This window comes from Lemur catta, chromosome 5, assembly GCF_020740605.2.
Source record: "Lemur catta isolate mLemCat1 chromosome 5, mLemCat1.pri, whole genome shotgun sequence".
Lineage (NCBI taxonomy): Eukaryota > Metazoa > Chordata > Mammalia > Primates > Lemuridae > Lemur > Lemur catta.
In genome coordinates this window covers 78164073-78186893 of record NC_059132.1, presented here as the reverse complement: position 1 = coordinate 78186893, position 22821 = coordinate 78164073, and positions in this window count along the sequence as shown.

Genomic DNA, 22821 nt, shown 5'->3' with positions numbered 1-22821 from the left:
AAGAAAATCAGTCTTTCCTTCCTTCCTTCCTTCCTTCCTTCCTTCCTTCCTTCCTTCCTTCCTTCCTTCCTTCCTTCCTTCCTTCTTTCTTTCCTTCCAACTTCCTAACTTCCTCCCTCTTTCCTGCCCTCCTTCCTTCCATTCTTCCTTCCCTCTTCCTTCTATCTTTCTCCCTCTCTCCCTCCTTCTTTTCTTCCAGAACCCTAGTTTTCTTGTATATGACTGTTTTATGTTTGTAAATGTGGTGAGTGATAGCAAGAACTAAAACAGGAGTCAGAGGACCTGCATCTTCCCTGCTAAAACTCATCTGTGTGATTGTGGTCTAGTAATCTAATCTCTTCAGGTTTGAGTTGACTATCCCATAAGAGGAGGAAGATTTAAATGACTCTGTTTCATGAAATAAAATAAGAACTTGTGAAATAGCAGGTTGCAAAACTGAAAAGGCAGAGAGCTTCTTTCAGGGAAGCTTTAGTCTGTCAGAAGAGATAAACATGAAAATAAATGTAGCTCATGTGTCTCTTGAGGCCATCCTATCTATTGGAAATAAAATTAAATGGATTCAAACTTGTATCATATCTCATGAGAAGTCTATTTCCTCTCATATTTCTGAAAATTCCTAGGAGATATATGTCAACATGGTCAGTTTTGGCTTTAGTTTGGGATCTGAGTTTCTCTTCCTACTGAACACTTGATGTAATTTAAATCTAATCTCCTGTCTCTATTATCTTTTGTCTGCTGTAGGGCCAGACATGGAACTCAGCTCCTTCCTTTAGGATTGAATTCTGGCTCTGATACTACCTACAGAAGTTGGGCAGGTAGTTTAACCTCAGTTTTTTCACTTGTAAAATGAGATAGATAAAAATCATTCCAATTCATAGTGTTTTGTGAAAAGAAAATGTGATTATTTAGATAAATAGTTAATATACTGTTTGCTATGATTTTTAGAAGTCACTTATACAGGTACTTGTGCGTATTGCACACACTCTGGAGGCCTGAGTGTGTTGGGGAGAGTTTACTGCATTGCAGCAACATAAACCATTGACTGTTATATATTATTGTTTGCTAAAAGCACAGCTGTTGAAATTTTTTTCACTACATTATCAAAATAAATTGTAATACATGGCAAAAGATGCACTATTTCAAGGTTGAAAAGCCCCAAGGATTGGTGATTCACTCTGACTTGGGAAAGGGGGAAAGGGGTGGCTTCAGGAGGAGGTGATAACTGGTGGGTAAACAGTATTTATCAAGCCAAGTTACAGAGACATTACAAGTAGAGGGAAAGAAATGTACAAACGCTCTAATTTTGCATCCACTGAATCATTGCATAGAGTACTTATTAGGCATCTCGTACATCAAAAGCACTATTTTAAGAGCTGGGGTTACAGGAGAAGAAAAAACTGGTATAAAGACAAACACTGAGGTGTTTACAAGGATAAGCATCAGTCCTCTGGGACTGACTATCAGGAGGCACCAGCCCGGCCTAAAGTCAGGTTCCCTTGAGCATTGCCACACTGAAGGGGACACTAACAGCCAACCCCTCAGTCAGTGCTGTCAGTTCTACTTTCAAAATGCCCAGAATCCTGCATTCTCTCACCACTACCATTACCACCACTATGCTCCAAGATACCATTGTCTTTCACGTGGCCACATAACTGCTCTCCCCAGCCCTCCTGCAATCTATGCTCAACATGGCCACCAGCGGGATCCTGGCGAAGCATAGACTTGGTCCACAATACTTCTTAGCTCAAAATCTCTGATGACTTTTTTGCTCAGAGTACAGTGGGGGTCTGTGGTATCCTTCACAGCCCTGCAAGGACCATCTGGTCCTGTTACGTCTCTGAGTAGCCCTGACCTTCCCGCCCTTCCCCCTTGGCTCTGGGCATTCCCATGTCTTGTGCTGCTCCTTGACAGTCTATGATTGCTGTTCTCCCAGCTCAGAATGCTCTTCCCTCAGATACAAACATGACTCACCCCCTCATTTCCTTCAGATGTTTTCTCTAATGCCATTTCAAAAGCTATCATTTGACCACACTCTATGAAAAGAGCCCTTTCCATCATCTCAGTAGCTCGTTTCCCCTCACCCTGTATTATTGCTCCCCAGAATACTTATTACATCTGACATATTTCATATTATCTGTTTGTTTATTGCCTCTCTCCCTTTTCTAGAATGTGAGTCCCATGAGCTTACAATGATGCAACATCTGCAGCTAGAATAGTGCTGAGCACACAGTAGGTTCTTCATAAGTGGTTGATAAGGGAATGGATGAGCTTGGTAAGGAGACTGGAGACACGTGAGACAGAGGGCCAGTTGGGGCAGGCTTCCAGCAGAGGGACCAGCAAGTTCATTGGTTCTGAACTGGAAAAGACAGTGACTTGGAAAAAATAAAAAAAGGTTCAACATGGATAGAGTATACAAATCAGAGGAAACTGGAGCTAGATGAACTTTTTCCCCCTCTGTGGTTCTACTCCTATGATTAAAAATGAGATTCATCTATTGTGTTTTAGAATTTATGAATGGGAAGTGGAAGGTGCTTCAGGATTAGAAAATGACTAGATTATAGCTATTCAGTAGAATATTTTGCCATAAAAATATATATGGCTTATTGTTCTGAAGTTGTAGACTTGGTAAGCTTCTCTGGAAGTATTTGATGTTCTTATTTGATGGAGAAAACTCTCTTGGGGACAAATCTATTAGGTTGCTGAAAAGAAAATGTGGATCTCTTTATCTGCATTTTCTTTCTGTCTAGTTTTAGAGACGGTCTTTTCTTATTTTGTGTTAAATGTCAGCAAGACATTTTTGAAATGCTTGAAATTTATTGTACTCCCTTTCCTTGGCTGTGAGATTCTTTCCTTGGCTTTTTTTTTTTTTTTTTTTTTTTTTAAGCAACCCGAGCAGTCTCCTTCTGGCTGGTAGTCCCAGTGGCTGAGTGAGGAGTGCATTGTGCATCTCATCTGGTTTGGGGACCAGTATGAGAAACCCTTCTTGGGATTCATTGAACTTGAGCTGGCCACCACTATCCATAATATGAAATGGAAAGTTCCCTTTTGAAAATTACATGTGGTGAAAGAAAAAAGGCCTTTTTATTTAAATATGGGAATAAAACATAAAAGAGAATAATATTTCAGGTGATGGATATTCCAAGTATACCAATTTGATCTTTACAAATTATATGAGTGCATTAAATTATCACATGTACCCTGAAATGATATGTACGTCTATCATGCCTAAATTTTAAAAAAGAAAATGTATTTCCCTAAATGAGAACTCAGTTAAATGGTTGAATTAGAAGAAAAATAAATGTATCAATTTGCTTATGAAGCTAGGGAGTGTCACTAGAAGTATGTTGAAAACTTTTGAGTTCCATGATATTATTTCTTGTAAAAATGCTTATTAGTCTTCTTACTTTAAGCATAAATCATTTCCACATGAAGCAACAGATTCACTTTGACTTGGAGTTACTTACAGGCTAGCCAAGAAGAGTTGAAGAGAAGAAAAAAATGGAACATTAAGTCCTAATGTGTGTGAGTTTATTCCTGAGGCCTGCTGGGGCCTTACTAGTATGGCTGCTGCCACTGCTGGTGAGAACCTGTCAGTGGAAGAGAATGTGGTTGAGGGGACGAGGCTGGGTACAGTCTCCTGTAATCTGGCTTTAAGGAGGGGTCAAACTTTTGTTCAGTGTGACTAAAGTCAAGCATGTGGCAAACTCCATCTTTCCTTCTGACAGATTTGCTATACGAGATCAAGAATTGCACATGGGATGCAGTAACAGAATATAGCAGATAACGAATTTATGGTCTGCTAGGCAGAGTTTTCAGGCGTGAAATTCACGTATCTGGTGAGTGAAGTTTGTCCACAGTACTGAGAGCATAATTTTGGAGAAGTTAACCAGGGCTTGGGATGAGCTCTAGGACTGGCAGGAACCAGCATTGTAAAGCAGGAAAACCAGTTAGGGGCTGGGCAAGGCATAGGGAGGATTCATGTAAATTGCAACATTATAAGAGTACAAGAAAGCTAATCTTTTCGAGAAAATGGGCAGTCATTGAATGTAAATGTCATGATCAGATTTTTGCATTGTTTATTTTTCTTTCCCAAGCAATTCAAGTACAGGTAACTCAGAGAGTATGGAAAACTATAGAATGAAAAGCAAATATCTCACAAACTTGTTCCACTTTTTAGAATAATAATTTCATATTTTTCTTATATAACAAGGGTATTAGAAATACCTTCTAAAGCTGCTTAATATAGAGAGACTTAAGTGTTGTTTATAAGGTTTAAAAATAGCCAAGAGAAAAATCATAAAGTAATGATATTAGTAACAAAGAGAAGTTAGCTGGAGGAGAAAACTGTCTGATTGTTATCTTTCATAGCAACAAGTTAGTAGTTAAAATTTGGAGTTCAGAGACTAACATTTAGAGGTAAAATTTAACTATTAGGCTCAATAGAAATCACAGTCTGAAAAACTATAAGTAAAAATGCTTGCAGATAGTTAAAGTTTTATTTAGAAATCAGGGTGGAGAATGGATTGGTGGAAGGAGGATACATGAAACAGGGAGTTTGTTTTGAAGCAATGCCAGCAAGGCAAGTTGAAAATGAAGAGATCTTGGTCTATCGTAGAGTAACCCTAACCCTAACCCTAATCCCTAATCCTAATCATACACACACACACACACACACACACACACACACACACACACACAGAGAGAGAGAGAGAGAGAACATGCAGGTATGCACTGCAACTACCCCAAGACATAAATTCTGTAACCTTTTGAACAGGTAGACAGACATGTATTACTAGGTATCCTCAAACCATTTTTCTTTGAATTCTATAAATTAATGAGTAAAAATTACTTAGAAGATTTTCACTGAGTTCAACTACATTTTCCTTCCTCAATGGGATTCTAATCTTTCTAAGTCTCAAGTTTATAGCTTCGGCTCCGTTTGATTTATATGAGCAAAAATAAAAATCTTAACAGTATTTTTTATAACTGGAGAAGCATATTTCTTCTATTTTCACATAACTCACAAATAGCTAGACAGATCTTGCTTAAGCCTTCAAAAGAAAATTCCATTTTAGACTAGACGCTAATGTGGAAAATTTGAGGCCAAATGATTTAACTTTTAAAAGTCTTATACCTAGGAGAGAGAGGGGGAGAAAGACAGAAAAAGAGAGAGAGGGGAGAGGCAGGAATGGGGGAAGAGGCAGAGAGAGACAGAGAAAGGTAAAGTAATATATATTAATTGGAATGCTTTTCTGCATCATTCTTCTAAAGTATATATATATGTATATATATATATGCATATATATGTATATATATATATGCGTATATATATATATTTTTTAACATTTACTTTCAAGTTCTATATAGTGCTTACTGTTAATTTGCATAATGCATGTTTTAAATTTTAGGTGAATAATTATTTTTGTTTCTGGAAAGCGTGTGGGTCAATATGTTCCCTGAGTTGTGCTATTTAGGTGCAGTATTTTATACTGTCATGAAGGAAAGCAGAAGATACAACATGAATATATGTTAGTTCAACACTAAACATTTACAAAATGTGGGAGGAAAGCAAAAAAGCAGAGACCTGATTCATCAGACGCAATTTCTTCTGCACGGAGAACTCCCATGAACTTCAAAGAGTTTTCTACACAAAAACCAGACTCACAGTGTGGGGGAGGAATGAAAATCTGCCAACAATTGCCAGTTGCAGAGTCTCAGCCAATTCTTACAAACTTAGAAGTTGTCCATTTTGATTTTTATCAGTGAAAAATGTCTGGAATGATTGGAGTCACTTATAAAGTTTCTCATTTTTTTCTATTTGTATGGGCTAAAATAAGTTGGAAAATCTTTGGATTTTCAATACATAAGTCACAATTATATTAATATTGACAGAAAGTGTTAATATTTTCTACAGGGCCAACTAAAATATTTTTATATCCATATATATTTTTTAGAATCATAATGTTTTAGGTTTGGAAAGACATTGGTAATTGTAGTATAAATTTCTTTTATGGCGAAATATGTTTTGAGATACATTTTTAATTGAGTTTTCATACTTTGTGCCTTCTTTCTAGGCTGTGATGCATTTCCTGATTCTTGTCCTCTTGTCTGCTTTCCATGAGTGAAATAGCAAAGTCTTCAAATATTCTTACCAGCTGCTTTCCTTGATTTTTCAACCAGTTACTTGACCACATTAGGAAAAGAAAGGTGAGTTTGGGCTTCAGGCCACGGAGAACAGTGTTAGTCTTGGTGGGAACTATCACCAAGGAAGCACAGCTCAGCCAAGCATGTGTTCTCTTTTGTTCTTTTGAATATAAACACCTATAAAGGGACCAAAAGAAATCTAAATGGTAAACTCAAGCAATCCTAAATAGACAGCAACGATAAACATCATCACTGCCAAATGATTGTCTTATCATTGATCATCAAATTTGTCCATGAAACTTGCTCCAGGAAAATTCTTTTTCAGAGTAATTTATCAATAACACAGTTAGATGTACATATGTCTTACTATGTTCTATTGTAAAGTAGTGCTGCACAGGTGTTGCAGGTAGGTGTGTGTTTGTGTACAAGGTCTAGGACAACTTAAAGGTGGATCTGTGTTGACAGCTTTTACAAAAGCAATCGATCTTTCCTCCCCATGAACCTAGAACCTACTATCATGCCAAACCAGTTAGTAGAAGGGGAAGAGATATGTGTCTCTATTTTTTATGATGGGAAACCAATTCTTTGGAAGATGACAATGCACTATTCATTAGGTTAGTCCACATGTTGTAAAACAACCAACTTATTTCATTTATGTCCCTTGAATTTTTGATTTCTTTTTCTAATCTGTGTACAGTGCAAAATATTTTTAGTTTCTTGTAGACACAGCTTTGGTAGAATTTTGCTGCCCCTTCTATTATGGCTTGACAGCTGCAGTAAGTACACACATCTGCCAAATTGATGTCAAGTGGTACCCATTCATCTATATAACAGCTGTTGTTGGCAGATCATTTCCAGTATCCAGGGGATGGATGGAATATAAATGATCATTGCATGAAGTATATACAGCTGAGATTATCGGTTTTGAAACTGATTTCTTATCAAGATACTCTAGTTTTTTTTTCCCCTGCTACATCTGTGAGGCTCAACATGTGGCTAAAAAGTAAAAAATAAAAAAACGATTCCTTATCTAATTATCCAAATATTCAAGAATGCTGAAATTTTGCTGGTGGGGCAAATCAGTGCAAGAAGAAAAAATCTTGTTAAAACAGCAGTTTTGTGCATGGTTCTTACTTGAAATATATTACACTCTAAACTTAAAATACATGTACAAAAGCATAATATATAATATGCTATATATTACATATAATATAATATATGACAAATATAAAATATAACAAAATAATATGCAGAGTACACTGGTTAAATTCTAGTGTTATATAATAGGCCTAATATTGCTTTAATATTATCTGTCTATATCTACATATATCTATCTCTGTCTCTATCTCTATCTCTAGCCTATCTCTATCTGTTTTTATCTCTATGTTAGACTAGATATCACTTCTCTTAAAGATCTATCCTGGAATATTAGGTTTTCTGTGTGCTGTGTGTGTTTAGTCACAGTTTTATTTCTATAAAAACAATGCTTCTGAACAAAGTAAAAATAAAATTTGAGGCTTTCATATTGAGGTGGAAATATATAAAAACACAGCTACATACACACACCTGTAGAGTTTGTAAGTAGATCTGTCCAATCTGATTAGAACTAAAGCCGGTGTCTTAAGTGAAAGGAAATTATTGGTTATGTGGAAGAATTACAAAGATGAGATATTTGGGGGAAGTTACCAATAAGGGAAGGGTTATTTGAGATAATTATATGGTTTGGCACTGTATAATTTTTCCACCATTTACCATTCTTTGTTTGTCTGACATCATCACAATCAACCCCTTAATTTGTGGGGGGGAAAAAAAGCTTCCGTGAATAGAAATCCCTAACATTGAGAATTTTTTGCAACCTGTATTACAGACACATGTAGGGAGGAGAGACCTCTGTCAAGATGATGCCAGGTTTGATTTGTTATGTGCTAATTCTAAAATAATAGGTCATTTAACTCTATTTGAAAGTCATATTTTTGGAGCTCTGGCTCCACACACATTAAGAAAGGCCGTGCTGCTCAAAGTTACCTTTGTTTCTGCTGTCTATCCTCACTCCTTTTAGTGATCTTACCCAATTCCCTGGCTTAAAGTGCTATCTATATGCTAATGACTCAAATGTATGTCCCAGCTCAGGCTTTGCCTTGAACTCCAGACTCCTTCATCAAACTGCCATAAGACATCTTCCCTTGGCCATCTAAATGTAGGTAATCAAGCTATTGATCTTTCCATCTATCCCACTCTTCCCATGGTCTTCCCTATCTCCAAACTAAATGAATGAATGAATGAAAGAATGAATAAATAAAATGTTTTGTTATGTTCTAGCATTATAATAGGTCTCATATTGCTTTAATGGTATTTGTAAAGTCTCAGTGAGGACTACATTTATTCAAGAGATTGTTATTAGAATGAGAAGAAATTAAATAGCTTTTCCATCTTCTCTTTTACAATAGAACAGATGCAGACTTTTTTTTTTTCTGGAGACAATAGTGGTCTTAATTCACTCAACACTGTTCTTATTGGCAAAGAAAAGCTTTCTGTGCAGATGGAATAGGCAACATGACCTCAAAAATTTCTCCCTGTTCTTCTGTCGGCCAAAAGGAAATGTAGCAAAAAGCCAAATTTTTCAGTATGCACAAATGAATTAAAATCGTCAATGGGTGATTGAGATAAAATGTTCTAAATTACTGTGAAGAGTCAATGTTTCCACATGTTCCTGGGTTAGTTTTCTATTAATATAAGGTAACTTATGATTATATTATCAAATGCATTATTTTAAATTAGGGTTATAAAGAAACACCTTCATACAAAGAATGAGAAAAAGGGATAAACACATCAGAATATTATAAAGGCTAAGATCACAGTATTTTGTAGCCAAGAAAATATGGATTTTTTTTTCTTATTTCTCTGCCATAGGCAATTTCTGAGAAAAATCAGGAATAAAAAAACTCTGAGGTGTGAGGTCACAATAACCTGATTTAGTGCAGGAGGGGAGCAGTCCAACAGAAGACGTATTTTGAAGATTCAAATTCTGTTTTTCAGATGAAAAAGATACTTTTCTTTGCAGACACCTCCATAGATATGCTGTGGGATGTTTTGGATTTGGTTGCAGACTGATGAACCATTGTTGGGCAAGTTACCCATGACTTCATGTGCTGTACAAATGACATTTAGGAGATTTAGTATGCATATGTAATGATTTGCCACATATGCATAGAATTAAATGTCCCAGGCTTCTCTGATGTTCCATGTAGAATAGGCTGTTTTTCTTGGTATTTGATTATAAAAAGCTAAAAGATTTTTTAGAACATATAAAAATAATTTCAATGACTTCCAGTATGTCAAGACATAGTTTCAAGAAGTGATTGATAAACGTGTGAATGAGTACCAGTCTAGGAACCAGGAGACCTGAATTCCTCAGGCTCAGCTCCACTACATCCTCATCACATGCCCGTGTGCCCCTCTGAGCCTAGGGTGGCTCATTTTCAAAATAAGTATAGTCATTGTCATGCTGATGTGAAGGTTCTTGTGAATATTAAAAGACATAATAAACAAGTCAGTAAAATGCTAAGGAGAATTCATACGTTTCTGCATGGATAAAATGAGTGTTCACCTCAGAGTATATAGGAACAGGATTAAGGAAAACCAAAACTCTAAGTTAAATCATAAGGTCAACACAAGCTCTCTTTGTAGCATGCTTATAGAGATGAATGGAAGTTTTTGATTCATTCCTGTAGTCATCCATACATGCCATGGAATATGTATACACACCTACTATGTGCCACATTCTGAGTGAGACACTGTACCTTCGAAGGGGCTACTAGATGGTGGGGAAGACAGAATCAGAGGGGAATTTATACTAAACAAGTACCCCAAGGGCATTATCTAGTTCCTGCCACATATTAATAAAGAGGCAAGAAAAGCAAACATAATCTTTAAATTCTCTTCTAGTTTCAAATTCTGGCTTCATCATTTGCCACTGTGTGACCCTGGGCAAATCACCCAGCACTGTGCCTCAGTGTTCTTACCTGTGTCACGCAGATAACTCCATCTACCTGATGGCTTGTTTTTGTGGAGACTGAATGAGATAATGCATTAAAAGACAACTCAGAACTGTTGTAGGAAGCTGATATCTATTTCTAGTGAATATTTAATTTGTACAAGTAATCTGTATTTTTCTGATTCTTCTTTTACCTGAAATCCTGACTATCATTTGGCTTTCATTTAGATCTGCACACAGGAGGGAAAATACTGGTGAAATGGTGTGAACGCTCAGTCTCCTGGCTGCCATATTTCACACTGTAAATGGAACTTCAGGTTATAGACGTGTAGTAAAATAATAATAAAATTCTGTTTAACATCTTCACTGGAATTTAAGGCAGGGTGGATTCTGGTGGCTGGAGGAGCCTTTTTTTATTGTTGGTCTCACAGAATCTTCTTCACTGTAAAGGCTTTCCCCATTCTTGAAGTGGTATACACATGGAATGGACATTTGGAAGTTAGGGAGAGGAAAAGTCTAATGTGCTTAAGAAGCAATAAAAATCAGAATACTTGAGGCAGATGGACTGGAGGGATGGTGCCTTAATCACCTTCTACTTTCCTGTTTCAGAGTTATGAGGATGGCTGGAAAAACAACGTTTGACATTGGACAAATGAGTTTGACAACAATTTATTAGTCGTGCACACTGATAGCCCAGTGAGGACATAGCACACTATGCAGGGCCACGTGGGGGTTACACTCAAGAATGGAGTGAAAAACCAAAAGTTGTGGGAGGCAATCCGCTTTGTGGTATTGCAGTATCAAGAGGTTGGAGTATCTTTGGCTCCTGTGGGAAGATGTGATTAGCTTGTTGGAATAATTCCACTGGCAGGGAACTGAAACCTGCTACTCAAGGATAAACGGGAGCTGCACCTGGTCTTTTTGATAAGGAGGGGTGTTTGGCTAGGGGACCTTGTCCATAGAGTTGAGAGGAAAACCTGTGGTTAGGCTTTTCAAAGCCCAGTGGATTTCAACAGATGTCAAGGCAGCACACACTAGAGCGTTAACACTACACATGGCCAGAGCCGAGGAGTCACAGGGAAGAGGCGGCTCCTTGGTAAAGAGAGTCATGGTAAAGAGAGATTTTGGGGCAATTGAATGTTTGCAGGAGAAATTTTGCATGAGTCATTGTTAAGTGTGCAAAGTAAAGCCTCCTCTTCCATCTCTCTTCTAAAATATCCAGTAACATCTACTTTGATATTTCAAATTTTGGTACAAGTAGATCCTTAGGGCAAAAGCAAAGAAATACTGAGTCTAGCTCTAAATTTGGCACAGGTTTAGAACAGAGACTGCTTTTGGGGACAGTAGCCATGAGTCATATTGATCAATATTTCATGAGCTTGATTTTCTGCGTCTGTTATCTGCTTCCCAATTTTGTCAGCACCCTGAAGCTCAGATTCTGGCCTGTAGTCATTTGCCACAGTAAATGCCAACTACTGGGCCTTTTCAGCAGATACCTTCTTCTTGGCCATGTATATGTATCTGAAATATGATCATTCTAAGTTAACTTTGCTAATACTGAAGTATACTTGTTACCTATCTTCTCTGGTACTTTTTCCAGGTTCAGGTTTTTTCTTTTTCTTTTTCTTTGTCTTTTTGTAACTTCTTTACAGATTACACAGCACAAAACAAATCTTTTGGAAAATTAATTATCTGACTTTTCCATTAAATATTTTCACAGAATTTACTTGGAATAAAGTTTTATTCTTGAATAGATTTTTATCTTTCAAATGTGTCTTTAACCTTGTGTTGTAAAATTCACTTAAAAGAACATGAATAACATTCCCAAGAAATGGGTCTGTGATTGTACTGAAGTAAACAAAAAAGAAAATGAAGGATAGAATATGATTTTTATTCTTATTTTCTTTAAAAACATTCAGAGAGAAGTGAGAGAGAGTGTATAGGTCTAAGATCAGACTAATGATTTAATGCATGTTTACATAATTGTTGTAAAAGTCCTCTTGAAAAGTCTGTAGTTGTTTGTAGGCTATAGATAGTGCCTTCAAAATATAATGAATAGTGGACGGAGGAGTATGAAAAGACAGAAAAAGGAAGTAGTAGTAGAAATTCTAAAGCACAGATATTAGAGGAAGTTTAAGGTAGGGTCTGAGCAATATGTGAGTTTCCTGGTTGTCTCTTTTTAATCTCTTTACCTTTTCTGCCAAATTGCCAAAGATTTTTCAAGTTTATTTGACCCATTAACATTGTTTATAACTTCTCACAAACTCAATATGTGGCAAAGTCTGTGGTATATAGCAAACCCATGGTATAATTTAAAAACATGTTTGTCTTAACATTGATCCACTTGGACCTTTCCTCCAATTCTTGTCTGAGGACACGGTGGGCATTTGCTGTTTTGAGATCCCAGCCTCTTCTCCATCTTTCTGCAGCAACAGTACCTTATTTACCTTGGATTAATGATCCATTCACCATTTTCACCCAATATGCTGCACCCTCCCTTGCACTCCAGGAATGGAACATGTAACCTAGGAACAGCTGGGATATTCGATTCTACTGGCCAGTTACTGGTTCAGGGATGAGCTCATGACCCAAGTGACACTTCCACAGTCAATTAGATCCAGTTCTGGGCCTTTGGTTTGAGATAGCTGGAAAGTGGACCCTTTCTTTCTGTGAGATTGAGTCTTTTGGTCTGGCTGTAAAGCTGCAGCTTCAGGGGGGCTGCCTCATAGACTCTGAAAATGGAGCCAACTCAAGGGAAAGAGAGCAGAAAAATGGGCCTTGGGATGTTGCCTGAGACTTTTAAGCCAATAAATAACTTTTTTTGCTTAATTTATTTTCTTCGAGGACTTCATAGTTTTAATTTTGAAATGGACACTTCTAATCAGGTTATGAGTCATTTACATTTATATGATCCCCATGAATCTCTGTTTAAGTTGCATTACACTAGTATATAAATTATGCCCAATAGGTAAACTAACACTTTTTTTTTCTAATAGTGCATTCTATAATAAGTGACTGGGAAGGAAGAGTTAAAGTGAATGGTCTGAGATCCCCTCACTCCCTTTAATGGGTGGTGGGAACTTGACTGGGGGAAAGAAAAGAAGGTAGGTGGTCCCTTCAGATATCCTTGTCTACTTGACCTCTGAGTAATAAACTAATGTTATTTGCTAGTAAGAAACACCTTAACTCTTCACTGCATTTAGTAGGATACCACTAGTGAAGGATTGTCTAGAAAAACAGAACCCAGGCTCCATCAGGCTTGGCTTCCTGGGTAATGTAAGCTCTACCAGTCCTTGACGTTGCTTAATATTTGAAATGTTCTAGCTGTATGAGGAACTATATAAACTTCACTTAGAGAACTCATTATTTTACACCAGAGTCTGGGGAGCTGCCAGTGATGGCTCAGATAGCTCCTTGATTAGTCTCAGCCTTTTCCTTGACTGCATCCTTGAAATTATTTAGTAAAGCTTGACATCAGGTAAAATCTCTGATTCCTGTCAGTCTGATATGACAATTAAGTCCTATAAATTAGCTCAACAACCTAAGTGGATAAAGGCAGGTTTTACTGTATCACTAGACATACAGCCAATCATGGCCTACAGGGAAACTGGGTGGAGGCCTCTCTTGGAGTCATGTATTAATACTAGAGTATATTTAGTTTAAGTCTCACAAGAGCCTGGCTGACTAATATGTATGGGTTGTGCATGTACATTTTGAATATATAATGTCATAGACATGTTTGTTAAAATGGAATTCTTGTGGCCTCATTGTTGGGCAAGGCCTAAAGATTACCAAGAAAACTATTATGACAAGTATTACCACATCGCAACATGATACCCTGGATCATCAATGCAAAACTTGGAAAAGAGGTGAAGAAAACTGATTTGGAACCTCTGACCTTTCACTGATTTTTAGAGTACACCAGCTGGAGTTGAAAGGGCCAAGGGTATTGGAGGGTATGTCTTTCCTTGGAGCATATGAATCTTTGGGGGTGCTATGAATTCCCATGGGAAAGGGAGAATATCCCCTTTACCTCGAGCCTCATGGGAGTAGCTTCACAAAGACTAGTGAGACCTTGGAAATCAACTGAAAAGACACATTCTTCTTTAATTCCTCCTTATTAACCAAATTGTTCCCCAACCCATACCCTTCCTCCTCCCTCCCAACAACAGGAGACATCAGAAGCCACGAATACCACGGGGATGGGGTGAGGGAGAGAAGTCAGTAGAATGAAAAAAAGATGTTCACCCAGCAGGCAGCTAATCAGAAAGAGAGAAAACCCTGCAAAGGGGAGAGTTTCAACCCTAAATTAAATTCTGGGTTTTTGAAAAAAAATTGCATGGATCTTAATATATTGATTAGTGAAAGGAAATTGAGCTATAACAGTGACTATAAGTGACTAGAGGATTTTTTAATTTTATGAAGGAGAGTGGATAGTATAATAGATTACCCATGTTTTCATCTGTGGGTCAAGGAAGAGCCACACTTAACAGTGGATTTGAATGATCAATAAGCATGGGGAGGTCGGGGGTGGGCATCAGAATAAGATAGTTTTCTGACCTTCATAATAAGTTTTTTTTTTTCTTAATATCACCTATCAACAGATACTTGTTATATTTCCTTTCCTATAATTTTTAGGTGGTATAGTTGTGATAAAAGACAAGAATGAAATATAAGTGTATAAATTGGGATAGGGGAGGTAGGTGTACTTGAATAACTGCTTCTGTTAGAAGGGCCCAAAATCACACCCCCTTTCCTGGAAGAACTAAGTCTGATGACTGGTAGGAGAACTCTGGAGAGTCAACTCAGCCTTAGACTCACATAGGGTTGGCTTGGGCCTATGTAGAGACTATACCACAGCCACCACCTTCCCTGTCCACTCCTTCCTTACGTTCCCTTTCCTTTCACCGGTGTTGATTTTGAGGACATCCGTTCATAAATCTTCTGCGTACTAAACCCAGCTCAGAGTCAGCCTCTTGGGAAACTAGGCTGCCACAGGAGCCTTTGTGATTTCTGCATCATGTCCAAGAAGTTCACACATAAGCAAAGAGTCATGTACACCTATCTGACTCTTAGGTGTGTTGGATAACCACTTGGGATGACTAGTTAGTAAGGATTACATTTATTTGCTGAAATATACTCAAATACCATAACTTTAAGTTCCTGGAGGAAACATATTTTATGACATTGGCATAAATTATTTGATGTGGAAGTTTTTAGAGAAAATTTAATATTGCAGAATGTGAAATGAAAACATTTGTATTTTCATTGCTTTAAAAGAGACATCATAAAATATAAATCTAATTAAAAAGTTTTAATGGTTTATAGTTTATTAGCTTATCAACTACCAATTTATGCTAATTTAAATTCTTTAAATGTAATTTTTCATTTTAGAGGAAACATTTTCTTGTGATGACAATACTTAGATATTTTTCAAGAAGGGTACAAACTGATATGCATCCTCGCTTGCTTTCAAGATAAAATAAGACATTTTTCTTCAAGTCTATGGACTTATTTAACTTTTGATTAAATATATTTCTGTCAATTTAAACCCTTTGATTTAAGTTTTTATTAACATGACAGAAAATTTCAAACTGATAGCATTTTAAATAAATATTTATCATTGCCAAGACGTTTTTGAAGGGTCTTTAAATAGACATCAAGGTAATTTTTTCTGTATTTTTCAGACATGTGGCAAAGAGGTGGGCAGAGGGTGGGAAAAAAGGAGGAAAGTAAAGAAGCACTGGTCATTTTCGAATCCTTCTTTTTGTGTCCAGAGCTCACAATAGAGAAAAAGATAATTTTTTTAAAAAGTAAGTTAAACAAAGTAACATTTTATTTTCAAACTAATAACATTAATTATTAATACATGATTACTTTGTAGCCAGTAAAAATCACATAAATATTAGAGTAAAATATAGGTTCATTGAATTAAAAAACCCACAAATACACCTTAAAAGCAATAGTAAGTAAGAGTTTCCCTAACAAAGGCAGAGAGAATAGTCATTGTGCTGAGTTTTATTGATCTCTGGAACAGTAGCTCCCCCTGAACAGAGAACCATAACAGAATTAAGGAAAGATATTTCCAACCCAGAGACCAGACATTTGGAGTGCAGCCACTGTGAGCATAAAACATGAGCCCGGCCAAGAATTTTATTTCTTATTGGATTCTTGACTATTTTTGACTTTCATCATTTAGTGAGTCATGGCTGACAATGCTTGTGTTCCCTGCAGTAATTGATTCTGAGAGAAATTTCTCCAGGGATTCCTGCAGTTTTCTTTTGAACAAATCCAGAGGGAACATTCTTTCAGCCCCAGAAGCTGCTGAAGCAGAGACAGAGAACCCCTGACCGTCGGGCTTTGATTTTACCCTGCACATCTAAGGGTGCAAATTGGTTCCAGGACAGGGTAGTAGGAAGAAAAGTATGAATTGGGCGTCTCCGATTATTCCAGAATTGCATTGGAATGCACACTTGTGTTCCTGAGAAGCAGGAATGAGAAATAGAATGGAATTATGCAAAAGACATAGGACTTGAACTCGGCAGTTGTAGGTTCCATGGAGTCCTCGCCTAGCTGTGGTATTGGACGAGTCACTTGAATCCTCCCGGCACAATTTCTCTTTTGGCAAATGAGAGATAGAATATAAATCTGTGCTGCCAGGTCAGTGGACGTTTCAAGGACAGCTTGATTTTTATGTGAAATCATCCAATTTTAAATGCTCTATTAAATTTTATTATTTTAATTGTATAAGCTTCATAAAAGGCACTGGACAAGACTTTAGAACAGACCAAGCACTATTCCATTTTTTCTTCTCTGGTGTTCCCTGTTTAACTTCTCAAAGAAAGTTATCTTGTTTCAACTCTTCCTTTTCTATATGTTTCAGTTCTCACACCAAATACTTCAATCTGGCTTCCGCTCCATCATCTTATGGAAAGTTCTCTGTCAAAACCCTCAGGACTTCATGCCCCTAACGACAATGGGTATTTCTCTGTCCATATCTTACCTGGCTTCTAAGAAGCATTTGAAAATCTCAAGTAACCCCTCCTTCTTAAAATCATCTTTTCTTTGGCTTCATTGACACATAATACTGCTTTCCTCTGATCTCTTCGCTGCTCCTTTTCAATATCCTCTCAGAAAGTTTTCTTCCTCTTTCTCCTGTCCTTTAAATATTATATTTGTTAGCCATTTTCTTTTTTCACTCTATATTCTCTCTCCATAGGTAAATCTTATGTCAATCTCCTCCTTTACACAACAAATGAATCCAAAATGTTTCCCACTTGCCCAAATCTTCCTGTGGACAATTGGAATCAACTGCTTTTGAAACATCTCAATCTGACGCAATTAAAACTCAATGTGTCTAAAACTCAACTCAGGGTCTTTTCTTTAAAACCTGGCCCCACTTGAGGTTTCATATCTCAGTGCTTGTTATTAATATCTATCTATCCAGTTGTACAAGTTAGAGCCCTATTTCACTGAACCATCATTGTTATTTCTCTCTTTGTACCTGGAGTTTCTTTTTTTAAAATTACAATAGATTTAGGGGTTCAAGTAGTTTTTGGTCAAATGGATGAATTGCATAGTAGTGAAGTCTGGGCTTTCAGTGTGCCATCATGACAATAGTGTACGTTGCATCCAATAAGTAATTTTTCACCCCCACCCCCTGCTACTCTCTCACCTTCTTAGTCTCCAATGTCCATTATACTCGTCTGTAAGACCCTGTGTACCCATAGCTTAGCTCCCACTTAAAAATGAGAACGTGCAGTATTGGATTTCTGTTCCTGTGTTACTTCACTTAGGATAATGACCTCCAATTCCAATCAAGTTGCAGCAAAAGATATTATTTTGTTCCTTCTTATGGATGAGTAGTATTTTATAATCTGTAATACCACATTTTTTTCATTCACTCATCATTTGTTGGGTACTTAGCTTGATTCCTTATCTTTGCAATTGTGGATTGTGCTGTGATAAACATATGAGTGCAGGTATCTTTTTGATATAATGACTTCTTTTCCCTTGTATAGCGATACCCAGTAATGGGACTGCTGAATCAAAAGGTAGATCCCAACATCTCTGTCCATCTCTAAAGATTATTATTTATTCTTACTGTATCCCTTGATAGGGAAGCATGCAGTATTTGACTATACCTATTCATTTTATATTCTCTTCCCAACCAACTGAATCTAGCTGTCCCTATGACTTCATTTTTTGGTGGAGGTTGTCTACAACCCTTTGATTGGTGACTCCTAAAAACAGATGGAAATACATACAGCTATTCTTTCCTCTCTTGACTTCTGAATTATCATTAACATCCCTTGCAACTTTTTTTTTCTTGAGTTTCTTCCTTCACTCAAGATCTTTGACACCCATTCTCTCCTAATTTTCATTTTAACTCTCTTACCCCTCGCAGGTGTCTCCTTGCCCACATTTTAAAATATGGAGCTGCTAATGATTCATTGCCGAGTTGTCGTCTTCTTGCCTTTCTTTTACACAACATCCTAGTAATTTTTTGTAGACTCCTGTGTTTTATTACCATCTGTACACTCTGGCTCTATCACATGGTGGTAAAGAGCTTGAGCTCAGGGAACAGAGATCTTAGTTAGGATGGCAGTGTTGCCACATCTTTGCTGAATGCTCATGAACAAGTCCCTTCACATCTGTGAAACTTGGTTATTTTATTTGTCTTTCCAGTACCACCAGGAAGCTTGAGTCTGTTCCTCAAGGTAGAGGCCACAGCACAACTTTTATAATATTCTTTTTTATAACTGGGGGTGTGAGATATACACACGATTCTGTCAATCTGATTACTTGTCTAAGCTCAGAACTTGGAAACTAGCGACACAGTGGCATGAACACGCAGGAGCATCTGGTATTGGTGGAGATAGAGACACCCAGTTTCCAGATGCTGCAGTGGCAGAAATTTTAGTAGTAGCATCCATGGCCTGGCTCTGGTGAGGAGAGTTTGGGTGCTTATACATCTCTGTGTGGTGGTGGCAACAGGGCTGTCTCAAGGGAAGCAATGTCTCCAGTGAATTTGGGATCTTTGGGCCTTGTGGTTTACTATGTAGATTCCAAGATTTCCTGGGACAGCAACAAGCTAATAGCCCTTAATAGATTTCTTTTCTGCTAAAATAGCTAAAGTGGTTTTGCTGCAGGAAGCTGTCATTCCTCCTCTGTCTAATGAGACCGCTTCTGCCTTGCTCGATGAACCTACAATGACTTTTCCAGGAGCTATTACCTTAAAAGTGTAAACAAGATTCTCCTGATGACACCACACCCAAGTGTCTCCAGATCTATAACTAGAATCAGTGTCCTGGGCTGGGTTGAATTATTTACAAAATCAATCCTAGAAGGAGAAGGCTTATACATGTAAGGATAATGTGGCTTTGCTAAATTATATGAACAAGAACCTGGAATTGATGTGTGGGAATAGATCCTTAGAGTAGACTGAAGTTACTGATATAGGTACACATACCAGTAGGGGGAAGTTATTTTAATTGTTTGCATTGTTCTTTCATTGGAATCTGGACTTAGTGGTGAGCAATGCAAAAATAATTTGATATGCCCAAAGTATTTGCTATAATCTAGACTAGGGATCAGCAAATTATCCCCCTGGGAACCAAATCTGGTTAGTGGCCTGTTTTTTTAATTTTGTTTTGTTTTATTTTTTATGATTCATGAGCTAAGATTGGTTTTTATATTTTTAAACTGTATCAATTTAAATGGTCATATAAGTACCCATATTATTTATCTTGGATTTTGTCTCTTAGCTTAAAATATTTACTATCTTTACCTTTAAGGAAAAGTTTGCTGATCCATGGTCTAGGCTTTGAAAAAAAGGAATCCTAAATCCAGGGAAGTAGGAAAGATGGATTGTCTTTGTCCTGTAACACCTGATTACTTCCTGCTAAATTTGTTCCCACAAAGGTCCTTCTTTCACCTATTATTAGCGTGTTTGGTATCCAATGGGGGCAGGGAAGGGTAGGGTTGGAAGACAGGTACCATGAGACTGTCATGTCCAATGCAAAAAATTAGTGAAATATTTTAAGCCAGACATTAAAGAGATCTGCAAAAATGTAAAAACAACAACAAGAAAAAAAGATTACAGCCTACAGAACCTTTAGACTCATGGTTAAAGAACCCCAACCAACTGAGCAGCTGGCTGGGGGTAAAAGAAACATGATTTAGGTGAAGGAGGAGAAATGTTATAAATTCTAAGTGCTCCTTTGTGGCTACTTGTGGTATGTATACATGTTTTCTTCTTTCACATGTCCTGCATACATTTGAGTATTCTAGTAAATCTCCCCTGTTGTTCTTTTTCTCTTTTATATAGGCAATTTTAATGATGGGAAACATTGTATTATGACCCATAGTTTTTACAGAATATCCAGTAACAAGAGAGGCTCATGACAGAATAGAAGAGCCTTGATCTTGGAGGTAAGGAGCATGGGACAATGATCATTCAGAAATCCTGGACTTGGAGCTATTTGCTGTACTGGTGGAACCTTGTGCTATTTCCCTCTGAGGAAAGCATATAGAAGTTAGTGGAGCAATGAGTGCATTGTGTTAGGAAGAATATAGTTGTTCTTGTCATTTGCATGTTTCAGTAGGAAAGCAAGGTGTAAATATGAAAGAGTAGGCTTTAATCGATGTTTACAAATTATCTTTTGCTACCTGCTACCTATAAACATTCTTTTTACTTTTAGAGCATTTCTTATTTTATAGACTCATTCTTTCATAAGATTAAAGCCACAAATTCACTACAACACCTGCTCCGTTATTGGATGGCAGGCATATTTTCTGACTGCAAATCACTCAGACCCGCTCGAGACTTTAATCTGGAAACTAGTGATGTGAATAAAGAGGTGACATGTAGGATCGTCATGATGAGGAGGAGGTGGTGACATGGTATCTCCAAAAGTTACAGGGGTCTAGTGGTCAGTGTCCAGAGTGGGAGAGGAAATTGACCCTGTGGTGGATGCAGGGCTGTATCCAGGAAAATGTTTCTGTGGGTGATTTGGACTTTGTTTCTCTCTGCATGCACTCTCCCTGGACTCATCTGGCCCTCCTAGAGAGTGTGAGCTGTTTAATATCATTTTATTTAATGAAATCTTTCCTTGTTAAACTAAAGTCTGTGATGCTTTCTTTTTTTTTTCTGCATTCAAAAACCCTGACTGATACACTTTTCAGTAACATCACAACTATCAGTCAGCTTTTGTCATGCAACCAACCAAACCCAGAACTTAGTGTCTTCAGCAAACAATCGTTTCTTAACTAACCATTCTATGAATCAGAAATTTTTGCCAGTTTTACCTGGGCTCATTAGTATGGCTGCAGTCACCTGGCTGATCGACTCACAACTGGTTAGTCTCCTACTCGCTCTTGTGATGGGTGGTTGGCTGCCACCAGGTGTGAGGGTGATGACTCAGGCATGTGCTTCCAGCAGACTCTCTTTGGCTTATTCCTGTGCAAAAGGTGCAAGTACTTTTGAAATCTCTACGTGAGTCACGTTTGATAATGCCACATTGGACAAAACAAATCACATGGCCGAGCTCAGATTTAATAAGTAAAGAAGCAGAATCTACCTTTTGCAAAGTCACATTGCAGATGGGTGTGCAAACAGGGATGGAAATATTTGCATCCTGTTTTGCAGTCTTCTTACCAACATGAATTTTTTTTTTTTTTTTTTTTTTTGCTTATTTCATTTGACTCACCGATTCTTAACTGTGCTTTCTTTGAAGTTTCTACACTTTTAAATATGCTATTTTCTTTTCTAGGTAACTACAGGTTGAGCATCTCTAATCTGAAAATCCAAAATCTGAAATGCTCCAAAATCTGAAACTTTTTGAACACTGACATGATGCCACAAGTGGAAAATTCTGCACCTGATCTCTTGATGGGTGGTAGCCAAAATGGAGTCAAAACTTTGTTTCATGCACAAAAGTATTAAAGATACTATATAAAGCCAGGCACTGTGGCTCATGCCTATAATCCTAGCACTTTGGGAGGCCAAGGTGGAGGACTCCTTGAGGCCAGGAGTTCAAGACCAGCTTGAGCACCATAGCAAGACCATGTCTCTAAAAATAAATAGAAAAAAATTAGCCGGGCTTGGCAGTACGTGCCTGTAGTCCCATCTACTTGGGAGGCTGAGGAAGAAGGATCACTTAAGCCCAGGAGTTTGAGATTGCAGTGAGCTATGAAATCACCACTGCACTCCAGCCTGGGTGACAGAGCTAGCAAGGCCTTGTCTCAAAAAAAAGAAATATTATATAACATTACCTCCAGGTTACGTATATAAGGTATATATGAAGCATAAACGAATTTCATGTTTAGATTTTGGTCCCATCCCCAAGATACCTCATTATTTATATGCAAATATTCCCAAATCCAAAATAAGCTGAAATCCAAAACACTTCTGGTCCCAAGCATTTTGAATAAGGAATACTCAACTTGCCTTTCTCCTTAGTCTTCCAGTGTAAATCTCTGATGTCTTGTTCTCATAGCTCAAGACTCCATTTCTTCCAGAAATTGCAAATTGTAAATTGTTTCTATCTCACTTCCTGCAAAATGTTATGGATCTACCACTCATGTTAATTGCTACATTGCACTTCGTTATTAAAGGTCTATCAGACAACAATTTCCCAGAGGATGGGGATTTCCCAGGGTTTAGCACGATTTTAGAAAAT